The sequence below is a fragment of the Budorcas taxicolor genome, chromosome 17 (genome assembly GCF_023091745.1).
Source record: "Budorcas taxicolor isolate Tak-1 chromosome 17, Takin1.1, whole genome shotgun sequence".
In the NCBI taxonomy this organism is placed as follows: domain Eukaryota; kingdom Metazoa; phylum Chordata; class Mammalia; order Artiodactyla; family Bovidae; genus Budorcas; species Budorcas taxicolor.
This window is the reverse complement of record NC_068926.1, coordinates 44353261-44359663: the sequence shown is the minus strand read 5'-3', so window position 1 is coordinate 44359663 and position 6403 is coordinate 44353261.

The window sequence follows — 6403 nt, the reverse complement described above, 5'->3', positions numbered from 1 at the left end:
ATATTGCTGTGTTTGGGGTGGCCTTTCCATATTCTGGCAGTTTGTGGTTCCTCTTTATTGTGGAGGTTCCTCACTGTGGGTGGGGTTTGACAGGTGGCTTGTCAAGGTTTCCTGGTTAGGGAAGCTTGTGTCGGTGTTCTGGTGGGTGGAGTTGGATTTCTTCTCTCTGGATTGCAATGAAGTGTCCAGTAATGAGTTTTGAGATGTCAGTGGGTTTGGTGTGACTTTGGGCACCCTGTATATTGAAGCTCAGGGCTATTTTCCTGCGTTGCTGGAGAATTTGTGTGATATGTCTTGCTCTGGAACTTGTTGGCCCTTGGGTGGTGCTTGGTTTCAGTGTAGGTATGGAGGTGTTTGATGAGCTTCTATCGATTAATGTTCCCTGGAGTCAGGAGTTCTCTGGTGTTCTCAGGATTTGGACTTAAGCCTCCTGCCTCTGGTTTTCAGTCTTATTCTTACAGTAGCCTCAAGACTTCTCCATTTATACAGCACCAGTGATAAAACATCTAGGTTAAAGATGAAAAGTTTCTCCACAGTGAGGGACACCTGGAGAGGTAAACAGAGTTACATGGAGAAGAGAAGAGGGAGGAGGGAGACAGAGGTGACCAGGAGGAGAAGAGGGGGAATCAAAAGAGGCGACAGCAAGCTAGCTAGTAATCAATTCCCTATGTGCTCTCCACAGTCTGGATCCCTCAGAGATGCTCATGGTGTTACACAGAGAAGAGAAGAGGGAGGAAAGGGACAGAGGTGGCCAGGAGGATAAAAGGGGGAATCAAAAGGAGAGAGACAGATCTAGCCAGGTATCAGTTCCCTAAGTGTTCTCCACAGCCCATAACACAGAGATTCAGAGAGTTGGGTAGAGAAGAGAAGGGGGAGGGAGGAGATAGAGGCGACCTGGTGGAGAAAAAGGAGAGTCCAAAGGGGGAGAGAGCAGTCAAGCCAGTAATCTTGCTCCCAAGTAAAAATGGGTACTGAAGATTGGGTTCTTAAAGGTACAAAAATGATAACAAATACCAAAGAGCAGAGATTAAAAACCTGGAGTAGAGGTTGGATTCTCAAAAGTACAATATTAAAGAAAAAAACAAAGTCACAAAAATTATAAAAAAAAAAATATATATATATGACGTTTGCTTTAAAAAAAAGGGTCTTTTTTTTTGAAAAGTAATAGTAGGTTATAAAAATGAAAATTGAAGGAGTAATAGAGGACTTAAAAATTAAAAAAATTTTAAATTAAAACAATGATAATGGTAAAAATATATCTAGGACTTTCTCTGGTGTTGTTGTGGACAGTGTGGGGTCAGTTCATTTTCAGATAGTTCCTTGATCCAGCTTATACTTCTCAAGATCTATAGGCCCCTTCCTATGTAGTCAATGCTAACTACAGGGTTTTAATCTATTGCACCTGTCACTTCCAAGGCGGTTCCCTCTGTTTTAGCTTCTGTTTGCTGGTTTCTTCAGTGCCTAATTTCCACCCTGACACAAGGGGGCGGTGGTGGTCACTTTTTAAGGTTCACTTGTTCAGTCGTGCCGTGGGGGAAGGAACACTGCAAACAAATAACACTGGCATGTGCTCGCAGTGTCTCAGCCACACTGGGTTTGCCCCTGCACACAGCGTGTGTGCTTTTCGTCTACCCTGCTCAGGCTCTAGGTTGCTCTGCTAGGAACTGTCTGAGGTGGGCCCTGAGTTGTATGCACTTCCCAGGTCTAAGCTGCTCAGGTTCAGGTTCTTGGGTACTCCACAGAGGCGCAGACTTGGTTGGGCCTGTGTTTTGTGCCCTTCCCCAGTCCGAGCAGCTCAAGTGACCAGGTGCTTGGTGAGCACGGTTGCCCCGAGGTAGGGGCTGTGACTTATCGCCTCCCCCATCCCTGCCACTTGGTTTTCTGGGTGTACAACCAGTGCACCTTCTCAGGTGTGCTGTGTCTCTTCTGGGGAGCTGATCTCTGGCTGTAACCCTCCCGGCAGATGTTGACTGTCCAGAATCCCAAGAAGTCTTGGTTAGCAATGAAGCCTGCTTGTAGTTTGGAAGAGGATGCCTCTCTGTGCCCGCGATTGCCCCCTTCTGGCTCTGGCTGCCCTCACCTACCTGTCTCCGGCAGGGGATGGGCCAGTCCACAGCGAGCTAGCTTTGCTCAGTCCTTTGTTCTGTGAGTGGGCCTGGCAGTCTTAGGTTAGGGCTTTTCACTGGATAGCTATCCCACAGTCTGGGATGCTATCACAAGTTACTTCCCTCAGATTGCCCTTGGGGCATTCAGGCCCGGTCCTTACCCTAATCACTGCATCCCCTAATTGCTAGTGGTGGATGTGAGCGTCTGCACTCCTTATCTGCAGGGAGTTGCCGTTAGGCACATAATCTGTGGGTTTTAATTATTTATTTATTTTTCCTCCCGGTTATGTTGCCCTCTGAGGTTCCAAGGCTTGCCACAGACTTGCCAGTGAGAGTTTTTCCTGGTGTTTGGAAACTTTTCTCTTTTTTAAGACTCTCTTTCTGGGACAGATCTCCATCCCTACCTCTTTTGCCTCTCTTTTTATCTTTTATATTTTTTCGTACCTCCTTTCAAAGACAATAGGCTGCCTTTTTGGGTGCCTGCTCAGATCATGAAGTCCTTATTACCAAATTCAGACTTAAATTGAAGAAAGTAGGGAAAACCACTAGACCATTCAGGTATGGTCTAAATCAAATCCCTTATGATTATACAGGGGAAGTGAGAAATAGATTTAAGGGCCTAGATCTGATAGACAGAGTGCCTGATGAACTATGGAATGAAGTTTGTGACACTGTGCAGGAGACAGGGATCAATACCATCCCCATGGAAAAGAAATGCAAAAAAGCAAAATGGCTGTCTGGGGAGGCCTTACAAATAGCTGTGAAGAGAAGAGAGGTGAAAAGCAAAGGAGAAAAGGAAAGATATAGGCATCTGAATGCACTTCCAAAGAATAGCAAGAAGAGATAAGAAAGCCTTCTTCAGCGATCAATGCAAAGAAATAGAGGAAAACAACAGATTGGGAAAGACTAGAGATCTCTTCAAGAAAATTAGAGATACCAAGGGAACACTTCATGCAAAGATGGGCTCAATAAAGGACAGAAATAGTATGGACCTAACAGAAGCAGAAGATATTAAGAAGAGGTGGCAAGAATACATGGAAGAACTGTACAAAAAAGATCTTCACGACCCAGATAGTCATGATGATGTGATCACTAGTCTAGAACCAGACATCTTGGAATGTGAAGTCAAGTGGGCCTTAGAAAGCATCACTACAAAGCAAGCTAGTGGAGGCGATGGAATTCCAGTTGAGCTGCTTCAAATCCTGAAAGATGATTCTGTGAAAGTGCTGCACTCAATATGCCAGCAAATTTGGAAAACTCAGCAGTGGCCATAGGACTGGAAAAGGTCAGTTTTCATTCCAATCCCAAAGAAAGGCAATGCCAAAGAAAGCTCAAACTACCACACAATTTCACTCATCTCACATGCTAGTAAAGTAATGCTCAAAATTCTCCAAGCCAGGCTTCAGCAATACGTGAACTGTGAACTCTCTGACGTTCAAGCTGGTTTTAGAAAAGGCAGAGGAACCAGAGATCAAATTGCCAACATCTGCTGGATCATGGAAAAAGCAAGAGAGTTCCAGAAAAACATCTATTTCTGCTTTATTGACTATGCCAAAGCCTTTGACTGTGTGGATCACAATAAACTGTGGAAAACTCTGAAAGAGATGGGAATACCAGACCACCTGACCTGCCTCTTGAGAAATCTGTATGCAGGTCAGGAAGCAACAGTTAGAACTAGACATGGAACAACAGACTGGTTCCAAATAGGAAAAGGAGTATGGCAAGGCTGTATATTGTCACCCTGCTTATTTAACTTCTATGCAAAGTACATCATGAGAAATGCTGGACTGGAAGAAACACAAGCTGGAATCAGGATTGCCGGGAGAAATATCAATAACCTCAGATATGCAGATGACACCACCCTTATGGCAGAAAGTGAAGAGGAACTAAAAAGCCTCTTGATGAAAGTGAAAGAGGAGAGTGAAAAAATTGGCCTAAAGCTCAACATTCAGAAAACGAAGATCATGGCATCTGGTCCCATCACTTTATGGGAAATAGATGGGGAAACAGTGGAAACAGTGTCAGACTTTATTTTTGGGGGCTCCAAAATCACTGCAGATGGTGACTGCAGCCATGAAATTAAAAGACGCTTACTCCTTGGAAGAACAGTTATGACCAACCTAGATAGCATATTCAAAAGCAGAGACGTTACTTTGCCGACTAAGGTCCGTCTAGTTAAGGCTATGGTTTTTCCTGTGGTCATGTATAGATGTGAGAGTTGGACTGTGAAGAAGGCTGAGCGCCAAAGAATTGATGCTTTTGAAGTGTGGTGTTGGAGAAGACTCTTGAGAGTCCCTTGGACTGCAAGGAGATCCAACCAGTCCATTCTGAAGGAGATCAGCCCTGGAATTTCTTTCGAAGGAATGATGCTAAAGCTGAAACTACAGTACTTTGGCCACCTCATGCGAAGAGTTGACCCATTGGAAAAGACTCTGATGCTCGGAGGGATTGGGGGCAGGAGGAGAAGGAGACGACCGAGGATGAGATGGCTGGATGGCATCACGGACTCGATGGACGTGAGTCTGAGTGAACTCCAGGAGTAGGTGATGAACAGGGAGGCCTGGCATGCTGCGATTCATGGGGTCGCAAAGAGTCAGACATGACTGAGCGACTGAACTGAACTGAACTGAACTGATGTCCTCTGCCAGCATTCAGAAGTTGTTTTGTGTAATTTACTCAGTGTTCAAATGTTGTTTTGATGAATTTGTCGGGGAGAAAGTGGTCTCCGCATCCTATTCCTCCACCATCTTAGGACCGTCCCCTAACTTGTCAATTTCTACAAATGCCTCTGAACTTAAAGATCAGTCTGGGGAGAATTACTCTCCTACTATATTGAGTTTTTCCATCCTTGACCATAGTGTATTTCTCCACTCATAATCTGTTTATTATGTGTTTTCTGTGTTCCCGAATGTCTTTCAGCAATGTTTTATACTTTCATTGTATAGATCTTGCTCAATTCATTAAATATACTTAAATATTTAATATTTTTGTATCATTGCAAATAGGATGGTATTTCATTTACAAACCGTTCACTGCTTATACAAATCAATTTTTGTATATTGAGCTAGTATCCTGCAACCTTGCCAATTCCCCGTTTTAAAAGTTCCAGTAGATTATTTGTAGATAAGAACTTTCGAAGAAAAAACATTCCATCACTGAAGAGACTGTTTTCCCTATCCTAAAAAGGAATATATATTCTTTGAAGAAACTTTAGAAAGAAAAGTACCAAGAAAAAGAAAAGCAAACACCAATTCCCCCAATATGTAGGTTAACTGTTATTATCTTTTGACAAATCTCCTTAAAGTTTTGAGTGAGATTCATTTCAGTTGTTTGAAGTTAATTTATTTTACATATCTGAGCTTACTCTATATTGACAATTATTTATCATGCTTTTTTCATAACATCACAACATTTTTCATGTTATCAAGCTTTCTGTTTGTGAAACTTTAATGTCTATAAATAACAACTTTTCTATTATCCATTTTTAATATTGCAAATTTTACAGTATTATAAGTAATGCTTCAGTGATCATCTACAGATGTACATTCCTTAGGGTGTTAATAATAGTAACATTATTATTATTAATAGCTAAACACATACAGTACTTCCTATGTGCCAGGCACTGTTTCAAGTACTTTACACATTATTTCACTTAATCCAAACAACTACCTTCAGAGGTAGATACCAGCAGTATCTCCACTACACAGTTCAAGAAAACTGAGCCATGGGTTATCAGAAATTCTAAGAGGCACAGTTGAGGGGCTCCTCTTTTACACCCACAAAGAATCACTGCTTGCAATCAAAACCATTTCTGGTAGGACTACATTAAACACATGAATGGTGTGTAATCACTGAGGAGTTACTCAGCCATAACTGAGGTGCCAGGAGGTTCTCAAAATGTGAGGCCTGGGCCAACTCAGTTCTCCTCAACTGCACCAGGAGGAATGAGCTGTGACCTCTCACTTCTGCAGGTCTCAGGTCTCTCAAATCTAAGGAGCATTTCTAGATTTGTCCTGGGAGAGAAAGCAAGGGTGTTGTCCTGTTGTTCTCAATAGTATATCATTCAGCAATCATTGAGCATCTACCATATGTACCAATATGTATCATTTGCTAGAAAATGGCAAATGATGGTCAGCCCCTTCTCCCACCCCAGCCCCCTACACACACACACACACACACACACACACACACACACACACACACACATGAGCCAGAATGAAACAGAATTAAAACAGATTCTCTATCTAAATCTGTTTTGGGTCATGGACTTAACAGAAAATATGAAGACTAGGATCCTC